Here is a 16656-nt window from a genome sequence, read left to right on the forward strand (position 1 = left end):
TATTTAGTCGGAACCCGACAAATCCGGAGGTTCCGATATCTATATATAATATTATAAAATAAACATTTCCTTTCGAAATATAATTTCTTATTAAAAATATAAGGAAATACAGAAAGAAAAATTCACAGAATTAAGTTTATCTATATAAATATGTTATTAAAGTAAATACATATGTAGTTGTTAAATAAGGATTAACTTATAATAATTTATAGATTTAATTAAATAAATTCAGATTAATCATATGTTACATTCGAACTTCATTCATATTTAATCAAAAACCCGGCTAAGGAAGTGTGTGGTGAAAGCTTACAGGAACAGATTTACTAGCCTCAGCCACAAACCAACTGCATTAGACCTGAGCCTTGAATTATATTTTGAAATATATTAGTATTGATAAGAAATTTTTATAAAAGTCAAATTGAAATTTAATTTCTGTAAATTAAATAAACGGAAACCTAAAAACTTGAAAAAAACCTAGTCTGTAGAAACTTCTTGCATAAATTTTTGAAGTCTTATAAAATAGATATCTCACAGCTTTCTTTTTTTTTAATATTAAACTTAGTTTTACAAACACTATACCACAATAGTGTACTGTTTTACATAATGAAGTGAAAATATTTGAAATAAATAAGTAGAGCTCTATTCACGTTCAATATTTGTTTTACTTCCCATGGTTAAACGAAGGATCTGAAAAAGAGGAATGTTACTGATATTTATAAAGAGTTTTCACACTGGACTTCTTAATCTTCACTAATAAAAGTAACATCAATACATTAAAAACGTTGTCATTTATGAGGCTATATATTTTATCGACACCATGTATTTAATATAGCAAATGAATTCTTAAATTTACCCATTTCATTAGTTTTATTTAAAGAAATGGATAATTAATTTTATACATTTAAAGTCAATTAAAACTATTGGTCAGATAAATAAAATCTATAGAGAGAAAAATGCCTTTGAAGTTGCATTCTCGAGTAAAAACAAAGTGCATTTCATTTTGTTACACTTTGAGGTTCTTTCTGACAAAGCCGATATTAACAATTGAGTTTTTAATTTATCTTTATTATTTAATCAAAATCTATTCATGATATATTTCGTTAAATATACAAAGTGTTAGTATCAAACGTCCTTAAAAAATTATCATTTTAAATAAAACTAATATTTTCCGATTTACTACGCATTTTTAATTATTTTAACTACAGAATATATTCTTGCCTGTTGCTGAAAAGTAACCTAAACGTCGGGAGTCCGGGAAATCCGAAAATATTAATTTTTTTCTCAATGAATACTCACGGAAGTCTTAATTCTCATTAAGTTATGATTTTTTATCATTTCCTATAAACAAAAGCATTATAAACAATAGATCATAAGAAACAGATTAATATTTAATTTACTTTCTCCAATCCGCCGGATTCTGTGCCTTGATTTCGTAAGAAGTATTCTTCAATGAAACTGGCAAGTTGACGAGGAGATGACCTTTGCCCCATATTCTGCTCACTCAGCACAGCTGGTCTTTTTGGGGGACAACAATGCCCACAATCAAGATTGGTAGTTTCCATATAAGCTGCAAATTTTTACCACCTCTTTATTAATTATTGAAGGACTATTTGTGTATTAAATCTCTACCCGAAAAAGCATAAGGAATGCATTTTAAACTCAGATAAAATTTTGTACTATATAAAATTAGCCCCGTGCATATACGAATAGGAATTCAATCATTTATCACAAAATTTTTATTTGAGTCTGACTTTTTAGCTGTCATTAATCATAACAAACAATACTATTGTTTGTTCGTAACAAAATGTATTCAATCATAAGAGATTGAGTTGAATTTTCACACATCCATTATAATTGTGGTTATGTTTTTTCAGTGATTAAAAATAAAATGGAAAATATATTTATTTTTGGAAATCTATCACAGAGATTATTAATTACTGTAGGACTGATTGATTGATCTAAGCCAAGAATTAAACAAAATGAAAACAAATGCTGTACAACATACACCATTCAAATATATTTGATATAAAAAAATAAACAAATGAAAATCCCTTGTAGTAAATTCAAATAAGGTTTTTTTACGGAAAGTATGAAATTTAAATATAACGCTAATGGCTACCTCTCATGGAAAAATATACATATAATTATTATTATTAGTTTATACTTATTATCTCCCTAATAATGGGGCCAATATTCCATTCACACGGGTCAGTGACCAAGTGTTTCTGGGGTGTGAAAAAGTCAGTCAGAACAGTCAGTCAACTCATTATCAGATTCCAAAAACTTACGTACTATTCGACAGGTATTCAAAATAGCAGGTTTTTGCATGGTGGTGTATGAGAGTGGTGGTAAATCCAGAATTTTAAAACTTTGGTGTGTTTAGGTGTAATTCCAGTAGCGGAAAGCACGATAGGGACAATATAGACCTTATTTAAGTTCCAAATTCTAATTATTTCTTCTTTTAATTCTGTATATTTATTGATCTTTTCCATAGTTGTTTTTAATAAGTTATGTGTGTTTGGAACAGAAACGTCAATTAAGTAAGCTACTTTAGATAATTTGTCAACTAAAGTTATATCCGGTCTATTGTAATGGATCGTTTTATCGTTCTATCATAACATATTTTTATTTCATCATTTTCTAAAACGGGGTCGGGTAGGTATTGATGGTAAGGTTTAAGTGAAGTCTTTGTGAAGTTATACTTGTGTGCAAGTTTTTGATGTATGTAGTGAACTATTTGGTTGTGGTGATGGGTGTAATCTGTTTAAACTACAGTGGGGCAAGCTCCTGTAATATGTTATATATTTTCTGGCATTCTGTGACATTTTTGACATAATTGTGATTCTATTGATTCTTTAAGTATATATTTTTTTTAATTTCTTGTATTGATAACCCGGTTTTGAATAGCAATTAGAAAGCCTTCTGTTTCGGGGAACAGGTAACCTTTTTGTAATCATTTATTTGACGCATCTAAATCTATAAAATTTTGCTCTAGGTCGTGGATATGCCTACCATGTAGCTCTTGTCTTCTCCAATCCTTAATTTTTTCATTTATTTGTTCCTGGATAGTTTTAAATTCTTTCTTATTATTTTTAAGATTTATCGGTGTGAAATTATCACTAACTTCTACTGTTCTGCCTGTATCTGACTCGTACTTACTTTATTGTAAAAAAAATCTGATTTTTTGTATTTGGTTTTATCAAAGTATTTTTAAATAAACTACTCCTCTTCCTCCTAATTGTCTTTTCAATGTTAATCTTTCTATTGCTGATTATTATTATTATTGCAGTATATATCGACGTGATGCCGAAAAAAAAGTTGATAAATATATATCTGTATTATGCTTATTTTCATATATTTAACCAAATTCAAAATAGTCAAAATACAGCCAAACATTTTTATACTTACCAAAAATATATTCTTATAAATTATTTTTGTTTTATCATAGCAAATGCAGTGATGAAATATTCTGATAGTGTGTACGCTATTTATCTTGCACATACTTTCTCGACGTTAAACAAAAGTGCACTGTTTAGTTTTGATAAAAGTGCTGAAATCTTAGAATTCTATATAAGTCAAGATATCTATTTGTTTGTTAGAAGAACTTTAGACTGCATTTGTTTTTCCAGTGTGATTTTTATATTCAACATATTATTTAATACTACGAGAAAAAACTGTACGCGTTATATTATGTCGTTATTTTTTTAATTATAAATAGTTAACAACTGACAAGAACATTGCTGAACAATCTTATTTATTAAGTATTTTTTTAGCTCTTATTTTGAATAAGGATAGCACGAAACATTATAAGACTACACAAGTTGTCTTTATTTAAAAAAATATTTTTTATTTCTCATTATTTTAATCATGGTGGCCTGGAGGTTAGAGGCTCGCCTCTCATACGCGAGGGTTCGGGTTCGAAACCTGGCAGGTATCAATGTGATCTTTTTCGAGTCATATGTACTTTCTAAGAGTATTAAGACACCATTGACGGACAGTGAAGGAAAACATCATGAGGAAACCTGGTCTTATAATTTCAAATTATAACATTGAAATCGTCTACCCGTCTTGAGCAAACGTGGTGATTAATGCTCTAACCTTCTCCATGTGAGAAGCGGCCTTTGCTCAGCAGTGGGCTCCTATAGTCTGATGATGATGATTATTATTATTTTAATTTTGGTCCATTCTTTTTTTTAACAAAGAATATTCTAAGTAGAATTATAAAATTTATGAATATTTAATTTATTTATCTATGGCTTTCTATGGTATGAACAAATCAGACGCGACGGAATAAAATCCTGTCACTGAAAATGATTTTAATTAACTGTCAGTTACAATAGCTTTTAAAATATGAATATTATATGCAAATAAATATGCATTGTCCGCAAGCTGTATCGCATTCACCGCTGAAAGTCATTATGCGGTTTGTAAAAATACATAATTTTTTTTATAAAATTAATCACCATAACTTTAATTATCTAGACTTTGTATTAAATTAAATATTTGAATATTTTATATTTTTTAGCAAAAATATTGTTAATAGCATTCAATTAGTTTTTCATACAAGAAAATTCTTTTGAATTATACATACGTACGAGTATTGGAAATACCAACAAAAGTAAACAAATATTTCATTCATTACCTGTCACGTTGATTACAGAACTTTATTTAAAATTATATTTTTATAATATGTTTTTTAAAACTTCTACTTAATTTTACTTAAATAATTACAATACCATTACACAAAAAGTTAGTAAACATTCTAATTGCAACACAAATTGATTTAACATGCAACTAGCATGTCTACATTGAAACCAAAATATTTCGCTTCAAAACATACTTATTTCTCTATAAAATATATTTAGTTCATTACTACAATTCAAAGATGATATGAAGTATTAAAAATTTATATATATTAAGCGATCCTAACGTGAGTGCTATTTTATATTTTGTTTAATTGGGCTTAAAAACTTTAATAGCATTCAAAACAATTTTGAATTATTATTCAATGTGATACAAGTATCTGTAGCTGATAAACATAATATTTATTTTATATATTATTATTATTGTAAAAGGACAAGTTCATTTCCTGAAAGTAAAACAAATATATTTTTAAACTCATTAATATGCTCATATAAACCAAATTAATAAGGTACATATTTTATATCATTAACTATAATAACTTTAAAAATTCAACATATGATAAGTTGTTTTATTAAAGAGATCTCTACTAGGTACCCTTCGAAATAAATGAAAAGAAATTGGTGCACACAGATAAAATTGGTATTTGAAAATAAATATCTCATTATACATTACAACCATGTTATAATTAATTATTGATGCTTATGAGATTTGTTTACATTTCAATTACTAAAATGAAATAAAAAAATATTTACCTGAATTATGAACGACTTGCACCTTCCAGGTGTGTATAAATCTACAATAAAAGTATGGGGGCTCTTTAAGTGTCTAGTTGTCTGCCGGTAAAAGAAGATGAAGAAATTATATCAAGCAATTCCTGCCCTCACTCTCTAAAGGATCTGGTATAAAATACTGAACAGCTGGGTTAGCTTGTACTCTGGGCGAACTAGATGTTTAATATTTTATTATGAAAATGTAATCAATTAACCGTTTTGTACGTCTCTCATGGAGTTCAAAGTGATAAGGTCATGTGGTATCACATGCCAAAATGTGACATTGTATGGACAAAGAAGCTTCCACAGCATTAAGTACTGCTACTTTTAGAAAGATGAAACTTTTACCATCATCTTATTAAAGTTACAAGATCATAATAACTACAATAAATATCATGAAATAATTAATTAAAAATTAAACGAAGACTGTATAGAAACTCGCATAGGTAGTTAATTTTTTAAATAATATATTAAGTCTTAATTAGCAGAACGCAAGCAAAAGGATTACGCTAAATTTAGAAGATTCGCTTCCAAAAACCTACGACCTTAACCTTATTAGATCTTCTGTAGCAGAATCAACATGAGAAATATTTTAGAACATTACCGTGCATGTAGAACAAAATTTAATTTCGTAAAGCTAAAAGGGCCAAATAGCTTATGCAGAGCAAAGCTCATTCGCATTATGCCTAAGGAATTATTAATGTGTTGGTTGAGCAAAAATTAACTTCTAAGGTGTTTGGAACCGTAAAACTAATTACATCGTCATTATCCTTAAATAATATATAGATTATAATATTATATTTATATAAGTACAACATACATATGTATATATTTATACATGTTTTACCAGTGTACGAAACGACTTATTTTAAGAGGTGTACTGCTTTCGTCTCCGAAGCATTTGATATTTATAAAAAAAAATACAACCTAACTAATATCGGGCCAATCTGGAAATGTCTGTCGAAGGAACTAAATAATAATAATGGTACTTTATCTTTGAGTAAGTAATCTTTAAGACTCGAATATTTTGTCCTTACAATTTCCTAGTCTTCAATTGTACAAGCTTTATTTTAAAGACACTTTATTTTACATTGCTTGCGTGAATTATGATGTGAAATCTTTTTTCCCTGTGCAAAATTTCAATATTTAAATACGTAAACGTTTTATAACATATATTTAAAGACAACAATAAATGATTTATAGTATATTGCTTACCAAACGGGGTATTGCTTAATTTTTTTGTGACAGCGAGTCCACCGGGGATATATTATTACTTAAGCAAATATTTTAATTAGATTAATGGATTTCATGTCCTTTAGACTTTTTTAATTACTGGGATTTTATTATAACACCAACCTCACTTGGCTTTAAAAGTAAAAATATTTACTCATTCATGGAAACGAAATTTAAATGTTTTGATAGCAAAACATTAGGTGTTTATCAATACATGAAAACTTAGAAATAATACGCTCTAATCATAACTTCATCTACTTCGATATCTATTAATATGCTAACAAGTATCGTAAAGAAAATCAAAGTAGAGATTTATTTACAGACAAGACTTTCGAATTCATAATATTGCATAAAATATTATGTTACGTTAAGCCTGGATGATTTTAATAACAAGGAAATATGAGTTTGAGATGTAATAATATGTTTTAAGCCTAATGAGATCTAAGACTTTCACGAGTTTTATTCATTTAAATGAAACTAATATTAGTTGGATATACTACGCGTGCTTTATTTTTGTAAAAAACTACGTACTCCCGACGTTTCGGTTACTTTTCAGCAACCGTGATCACGGGCAGACGAGATGTGAATGTTCTAAGCCTTATTTAAATATGTAATATTTACACTCAGATTTAAGATGTAATGTTTTAACTTTTCAAATTTCTCAGGTTTTTTAATAAGTCAAGAAGAACAAATATGGAGGTTATAATAAAACTAATTTGTATGAAATTTCAATGACAAAAGTATTAATTATAAAGCTTAGGTTATATATATAATCTAGAGAGATGAGAAACTTACCTGAGTTGTCCGTACCAAGCCAAAATCGAGAATTTCATATATAAATAACAACAACAAACTTATTTGATTTGGATAACGCTGCCAGACCGAACTGTCCTAGAATAAACTTGTTACAACATTTAACTGTTCTTAATCCACGACATCTAGGATAGGTGTTACGAGTCTGGCACAGAATCAAGAGACAATTTTGCAATTTAAAGTACCAGTGTAAGGATTTGATTTGACTTCCTTGGTATCTAAAATAAATACCGTATCTTTTGGTTCCATTTCCTACGGTACATAATAAATAATTCCAATGAAAGAACATCTCTTACTAACGTTTCCAAGAAATTCAATATTATTACTGTTCTGAAAAAGGTTTCATACCTTAATGCACAAGATATTACATCAATTGTCTGAAAGTCGTGCCTTTTAGACCTTTGATGGAATTTTGACCTTCAGACCTTATAAAATTGTAGTTGATTTTTTTTTCGTAATTTACTCTATATGATCACATAAGCCTTAAAATAGCCCTAAATAAATAAAAACGTCAAGAATCAATGGCGGTTTCTTGTGGACTACTTGATCATATGTTCACAATCATAAGATAATGTGTATGATATATATCTGATGTTTAAAAATTAGGCACCACTGGACTGACTTACTCTAACTATAGTCGGAAATCCTACCGACTACGGGGATTATATTATATACGCCAATTGTATGTAGGGTAGCAACCAGAAGTTCCAGGAAAACAACGACACTTACTTATATGTATATTATAATAAGAATTACATGTTAAATCTTATAGCCTATACCTAAGACTACATGATTGCCCCGATGTTAGAATAGCAATCCCATTCCGTAACTTGTGGTATCAAGAATGGTTCCGCGAAGTCAGCGACGTCACTTGTTATATGATATTTTTGATATATTGCACGTACATAATATTATTGTCAAGAGAAATACACTCTAACACGTAATTTTGGTTGTCAGCCTAAGGACACGTGGCTTAAAGAAGTCTTTATAGTATTCACACGTTCTTTAAAAAAAAGTTTGTTTTACAATATTAGAAGATTCCAAAGACTATATAAATGCGTACATTTCTATTCTATACTAACGTATGTAACGGTTCTAGTCAACACCTAACACATAGCACCTTGAAGCACCTTCTGACCGCGACACATTGTCAGATCTCGAAGAGAACTAATAAAGATCGGTAGTCACCTTCGGGACCAAAACCGGGGAAACCGAAAACTTCCTGGAATTGTTTATATTAAAGAAAAGATTTTACAAACTATCTACTCCAGATAAAATTAAAAACAAGGTATAATATACTATACCCTCTTGAGGAACAAGCCTCTTAAATAAAGACTATCAATTCCAGAAGTAAAATACTGTAGAAAAATTAGAATTTATTGTAGAAATTTTACAACAAGACTTTATACAATACATGACAGCGAGACAAGCGCTCCAGAGTGTGGATAATGACACACAAATACTCAGAGTATATTATTTTTTTGATATAAAGATTTTTTTTCATATAATGTAATTGAAAATGATTTTAAATTGGATACACTATTTATTAGATTTTAAAATGTCATATAAGTCTCATTAAAATATATTTATTTGAAAATTTATTAGCAATTATAGTGAACTTAATATTCGTGTAAAAGTTGAAAAAAGTTTTCTTCCAGTGTTTAACTGTGAGATATAAATTTCGTCGAATGTTTAGTTTATTTTTATATATTTTCCATTGAGAAAATTATATTAAGTGAATCAAGTTCTACTGTTACAAAATAAAATATCGAGGTTAATAATAACGTATTTTAAACCCAAAAAAAAATTTCAATTCAAATATTAATGAGTTAAGTAAACAGTGGTTGTTAAGTGGTATTCATAATAATTTTTGTTGGGTATGATCGTTAACTGTTAAATTATATGTACATTAAATATTTTGATGTATAAATTTTGCCAAGGACTTGCAAATAAATGAAAATACCGTAACTAAGTCTGTATACCTTGGGGAAAATATAAGACATGTTGGCTATTAAAGTAGCATTAAACTAAAGATCCCTTTCCTTATAATGAGAAGAGAAGCCTGAATACAAACATAAACCGGTGGTATTCTTTACGGTACTACTATATCTGACTAAACATCATTACATACAGTTTAATATACCATTTTAAGAGGTTTTCATGGCAATTTAGCTTTGAAAATACACAAAAAATGTTTTTACATTGCTGTCATCAGGTATAATAAGGAATAATGCAATATACATCATTAACTTATTAGCATAATATTGAATACAAAGTAGGTTTTATAAATCATATCATATTTTATATACAAAACTATACAATAACATATTTTTTTAATTTTACACATTTTGTCAAGATCGTTAATAAGCGACCACTGGGGGTGAAATGAGTGATTTACATATTAAGTCAGCTTTAGCATGACAGCTTTCTACACAGGAAGTGATCCATTACAACCCTCTTGGAATAATACATTAATTATGGTGAAACCCACAAAAATATTCAATATTAATTACTTTTTAAATATTACACCAACTATTGAACTAACTCTAGTTTACTCAAACATTAATGAACTCTCATCTCATCTAGGAAGTATAACTCTGAAAATTAGGCGTGAAGTATCTTATATTTTTACAGTCGATCAATAACATGTTAAAAAATAAAAATATTTAACACGTTGCCCTTTCCTTTTTCCCATCCTTTTTCTTTTCCCTTTTCCCAACTTTTCCTCTCTCTCTTCCCCAAACAAGGGTGGCAACGCATCCGCAATAATATTTTGCGGATATCCATGGGCGACGGTACTACCTCCATTAGGTAGGCCGTCTGCTCGTTTGCCCCTTTGTTATAAAAAAATCAATGTTAAAGTACTTGCAAATATATATTTATACTATAGGTACATAGTAACAGCCAAATCTCTCTACAACCTGCTAAAAGAATTAGGCCTGCCAAGAACTAACATCAGTTCATTCTTGGAACGTGCGTCGAAGGCAGCCCTAGCAGGTTCGTTTCATATTTGGTTAGGTAGAGAGAGGAGCTTGGACAGTGGCGGTGAGCATTTAACGCGCGTTAGATAGGGGCCCCTGGGTCGCAAGTCCCAGGCACTGTTGAAGCTCGTCTCCCTGCAACACGATGGACCCTGCACCCGCACGGTGAATCAATGGAATGCTGAGAGGTTTCGTCTCATTAAGATAGAAATGTTTATAGAATATTTTATCTTCAATATAATTTTCCTTGATTCTCTCAATGACTTTCAGCGAATACATTTAAATTTATTTTACATGAACATTAATATAATGGAAGAAGAGTGTGTAGTAATATATTTTATGAGTAAGTAAATCTTCACATCTTCAATTTAAATGATTACTTTTTATATACATGGGGTAAGTCTCATGTTATAAATATTGGCACTCAAAGATACATAAACGTTGTTTCTTAAATGTGAGACTTTTAAAAAGATACTGTAATATATAATTACGTATTACGAAAATGACATTTAATATAAATCATTTATTTTTTATTTACTTTTATAAATAAATATCATTGATAATTACAAAATAAATAATCGTCAAAATATTGGTTGGCTACCAAACATCAAATTTAAATATAGATATTTAATTACTTGTGTTGTACACAAGTACATTCTGTAAATGGAGTTTATATAACGAATTGGATTTGTATTTATTCAAGATTTGTATTTATTCAATGTTTTGAAAATTTATCAATAAATATACAAATAACATGGTATTTTTTTTTTTTTTCGGTAATTAAATTATACATCATGTATATATCATGTATATACAATTATACCTGAATAAACCGATAAGATCTTGAATTAAACTAACGGAATACTTATATTAAAAAATAAATAAATAGTTTAAGTCACTGCCAAAAAGATCTTTATTTTCTTACATTTCAAGTGAAGCTTTTACGGTACGGTACTTAGGTTTTACCGTGAAACTGGTCCATTGCAAAAACAACTGTTCCGTTTATTCAAATAACAAATGGAAATTAAATGTCTTATGTTTATTACGCTTTAATAATATACTGATTATATTGAAATCAACTTCACATTACCATGTGTTATATTTGAAAAAAATGAATTTATAAACATTGTGTAAAAAAGATAGTATTATTTTTTAAGTAAGCTCAAATAGTATATTGGTAAATGAATAGATCCTTTTGGATTTCAAAATTAATAAGGGAAGTAAACTAACGTTCTGAATATTTTACAACCAATATACAAACGACGGAATTATATGTATTTCCTAGTAAAATTAAGACATTTAGATTATAAGCTGTACTGAGTTTCTGAAAGCTAATGAACAAAGATTAAGACAGAAAAAAAATTTAAAACTTTCTGTTTTTTTCGACTGTCTTATTTGTAAAAGTTTCTAAAGGACAAAAAATCTTTTCTGTTTTTGACTTAGTTAACTAAATTACTCTTCTCAAACAATACGCTTTTAACTTCAATTGAATATAATTAAAATAATATATAAATTCTTGAAAACAAATTATATGTTTTTGAAAAATAATTTTAGTTACAAAAATTTTTAGTTTTGATTGTTCGATAAAATCGCAAAGGATGATCTGATATTGATAAGGTTCAGAGAAGGAGACAAGTTTTATTTTTGAATAACTCTTAATCCTCAACTGGGTGTGCAGGATAAAAGGTATTCGAGATGAGGTTGACAGTTGAAACTAATATAACCTCCTTAACATTAAAGTAGAAACTTATAGAACGTTGAAAATATTGGATATCACAGACAACGAAAATATTTTTCAATAATTTTATAAAGAGTAAACTTTTTGTAAACAAAGATTGACACTTAAATATGTTACCTTAACTTTATGAATCATGTGTTTAATGCAGGTAACTATTACAAATATTACAAATGAGAAAGAAATAATCGATGTGTATAAATGTTTTTAAATAATTAATTAAAATGATTCTTACCCGCAATATTTAGTTAAAAGTAATGTTATGTATAATTATATAAATTATTTCGATTCAATGAATTAGTTATAAATAAATGTAGTTTTAAAAATGTTTACCGTCTTTTCGTTAGAGCCACCGGACTGTAACAAAAAGAAGAGCGTAAGAACGTTCGATACATTCGCATCTAGTCCTTCAGTATAGTAATCAGTGTTTGGCTATTGAAAGATGCTGAGAATGCTGTGACGAGTCAGGATAGTATTTATTGAAGAGATATGATAAATCGAGAAAGTGTCAAAGGATCATATATATATACATAGAAACCACCTGCTCTTTGAATTTCAAAACCGTTTGTCAACAACTAAAAGGCGATTAAGATCAGAATAATACATATCTTGTATTTTATTAAAGTATTATGGTTAAGAAAATGATAGATTGTTCGAAGCACAGTTTCGGTCTTGATTCTTAATGTTCAGCATTTCTTCCAGTAATGTCCTGCAAAATTGCAAAATTACGATGCTTCAGTATTATAATTAATTATAATCGGTCATAAAAATAATTCTAAGTATTATTGTATATTATAATTAGTACAGCGCGGGTGGCGCTACTTGTAACAATATGTATTCTAATAAGCGGTTTCTAAGCCTCATTGTTTGTAGTCTTAAAGTGCAAACGACCATATGGAGCAAATATAGTATAAAATTGTATAAAAACAATATCGCGTATTAAATCCGAAAAAAATATTAGTTTTATTTTAATGAATAGTGGCGAAAGTCTTAGATCTCATAAAATTAAAGTTATTATTATAAAAGTTGAATAAAAATAATTTCTAGGTTAAAAATTTATGAAAACATTTCTTTAAAGTACTACAATTGTAAACATTTTGAATTTAAAAGTCATTAAAAATTCAAAACAAAATTGTTGTGTTTTGTTAACTGCAGATATTTACAAAAGCACACAAAAAACAAGAACTCTATGGTTAAAGGATATGAAACTATACTTTATTGGCATATTGTTTATTTATCAATAATTTGCAAAATAAGTACAACTAATAACTTAAATATCAAGATGGGAGCTTCTTTGTGGATTGGTAAGAAGCAGTACCTATTCATCAGAAATTAATAAAAAATTACTTTCCAGGTTTAGTAAGACTTATTTAAATGGAAGCTTTGCTTTTTGCGTTAACCACTGTATTCTATGAAAAGGCAATAATTAAGTCTATTCGCTTTATTACCCTGGTCGTACATTTCAATAGAAGTCTTACAATGCCACAATTCTATGAATCAGCTCCCTGCCTTACTTCACTTGGAAATGAAAGAAAAGTTTATGATAGAAGCATCTGAGTTATATAGTCAAAAACTTTGACGGGAACTAGTCTTTGTTTTTCACTTTAACGAGTTTGTTTAGATGTTGGGGATGTGCTGACAGATAAGCTTTGTGTGTTTTTTTCTCGATCCCAATTTGTGGTCAATAAATAATATGTACGTCACGTAATTTTTTTCTGATTACCTTATTATCTTTACATCTAAGTATTTTTAGGTATTTGGCGGTAGCAATAAAAAATATAAATTGGGTGTGAGTATCAAAAAGGCCACCGGTTTATATGAATCAAGACGAATCAGTCCATAATTTCTTAATGAGATACTCAAGAGTGTAATAGCTCTCCTTTAAGTTTTTTTTATTAATGAGGTTTCTCAAGTACACCGAGCCCCTTAGGGCTCCACACATTTGCCAGCGGGTGTATTAGGTGCTAACATATAGTTCGATTGTGATCTCGGAGGTCTGCGGAATTAAAAAGCTAGTTAGCCAAGCTGCCCAGCTGAGGGCAACCATCAACCTCATATGCATTTTTTGTTGCGTTGGGCAACCGACTGATCACTTTTATTCCGACTCAAAGAGGAAGTCGGAGCGGTATACGGGATTCCCAAGTATAGGCGAGGTACTACCAACAAAACTACAACGGTAACACTCATGGCCTTAGCAGATCGCTAGTGGTCGCTTGCGCATTCGACCGCTCCGTTCTGGCATTAAATAGCATCATACAAATATAATTGCAAAATTTTATCCGAAACGTTGGATATCATCTGGCACAGCGGCATGTTTTTCAAGTAGCCGAGTAAACTCATGAAACTTAATTTAACGTTTATGAAATTATGATTTCCACTATTGGCAGGAATTCACTTTTTCCTCTATCTGCCCTGTAGGAGTCGGACTTTTTTAAGGCTCCGCTGTAATTCGACGGCTATTCTCGATGTCCCGAATATACATGTACCGAAAATTCAACCTAGAAGTTTCCAACACCTCTTATACCCGTCTTCAAAAATATTTCTTTATGAGTATGGATATAAATATAAAAAACTACAGTTCTCTCACAACCATACCGCCGTAATGGCATTTTAGCCCATCCATTTTTATCATTACTTACCCATAGCTAAAGCCAACCACATGTCTAGGCGACATTCCAAATAGTAATTTTACCTTTCATTCGTACATTAAGTTAGTTCAAAGTAGATCCGCCTACTCCATAAGCCGATTATATACCTTAATAAGATGTAACAAGCCCATCAGTTTTCGTCTTTTCTGTTTAATGTAAGTCAAACCTACAGCAAACGTATATTTAGAAATTCTCATTGCTTTATCTCCACATTTGCTTCTTAAAATAAAAATGATTGATATAAAATTAAAAATTACTAAGTAGTAACAGCTATCTACTAAATCATATATAGTAAGGGAACCCCATCACCAGTATAAAGGTACATACTGTGCGATTTCCTTCTGTATGGATATTTATTATAAAAAACATGAGCTATGTCAAGTGGTAAAAGAAAAAAAAAGACTTATCACAATTATCAATGAAAAATAAGTATTGGTACTAGAAATGTATTGAAAACTAATAGCTCCACTGTTAAATTGCAAAACAATCACATTTTGAAGCAGAATTCATTCAGGCAAAGTCTCATCTGTATTGCGAAATATAATAGAAACCACAAAAAAATCCTATCATTGGTGTTTTTGTTCTTATTATATGATGAAAATGACACTCATCAGTGGTTGATTATTATTTGTAAGTCTTGTCTTATAGAAAGATTAATGTATGCATTTTACCCACATTACTTTATTTAAAAATAGCTAAATATTTCTATATGATTAACAAAAGGTCCGTACGTGATAAGCAAAATATCGCAAATCTAAACCTCCAGTCGTCGGACGTGATTGACATAAAATTATTCTAAAGTAAAAAAAAATTACTTCAAAAAAAACCCCATAGGAACTTACGACCAAAAACCAAAAAAAAAAATTATAGTTAAATACTATTACCTAACCTAACTTATAACCTAAAAATCTGCACAAAATTCGATTAAACACTGAATGTAGATAAACGAACGTTCCTTTTATTTACTCTCCAAAAATCTAATTCAATACCTAACTTTATATATACAGTTTTTTATATCTTATCACCTTTTGTATTCGGTACCTTCTACACATTAAGTAACAGAACACTAATATATAATAATAGATTATTAAATTAGAACTACCTAAAAGTAACGATAACCTAAATTAACCTACTCATTTTAGACTTACATATATGATTTTCTAATGTTTCGAATGTCAGAACTCCACCGATTTGATATTTCACCACACGGAAAGCACCGGCTTTCAAATAAATAAAATAATAAAATCACTTAAAGCAGTCGAAAGTTATTAGGTAACAAACATAAAATATATAGACGAATTGATAACCTTCTCTTTTTTTTTTAAGTTTGTAGAAAATATCTCCAATCGGAAACTTATATCTCATTTGTTTATTTAAATAACTGAAAATTATTTATTATTATGAGTACAGGCAGTTGCTTATACTTTACAGAATGTACTCATTTTTTATTTCCATCTTTACGTTTTCATAATTTCTTTTGAAATTTTAATATTTAAATCAACTTTTTTGAAAGTGTATAGGCGATAACTTCAGATATTATAGATATCAAAATAATTGATTTACAATAAATTTAACTTTTTAGTTGGAAAAGCGGCTAGCACGAAGAAAAATGGAATTACACGGTGGCTAAAACTCAAAAAGTAAGAATTTATAGCAGTAGCAGTAGTTTTCGAGTATATAAACTCCATTAGAAAAAAAATATGCTTAAAAACAGTTATTATTACTAGCAGTAAAATTTCCATTACCATTGAAACTTATCAAGTGCAGTCAAACATAAAATATAAATATTCCAAAATCATTAATAATGAGATACTAATGCTTAATGGAAAAAG

The 16656-nt window shown here is 29.0% G+C and overlaps 1 long non-coding RNA gene across 1 annotated transcript; it reads right to left on the reverse strand.

The window, feature by feature from the left end:
* Positions 1-249: 249 nt before the first annotated feature.
* On the reverse strand, positions 250-7534 carry LOC133318789 (uncharacterized). Its single transcript, XR_009752535.1, has 3 exons — positions 7443-7534; positions 1398-1567; positions 250-687 (listed from the first exon to the last, which is right to left on the reverse strand). It is a non-coding gene; the product is annotated as an uncharacterized LOC133318789 (long non-coding RNA).
* Between the last annotated feature and the right edge of the window lie 9122 nt (positions 7535-16656).

Source organism: Danaus plexippus, chromosome 7, assembly GCF_018135715.1.
Source record: "Danaus plexippus chromosome 7, MEX_DaPlex, whole genome shotgun sequence".
NCBI lineage: Eukaryota > Metazoa > Arthropoda > Insecta > Lepidoptera > Nymphalidae > Danaus > Danaus plexippus.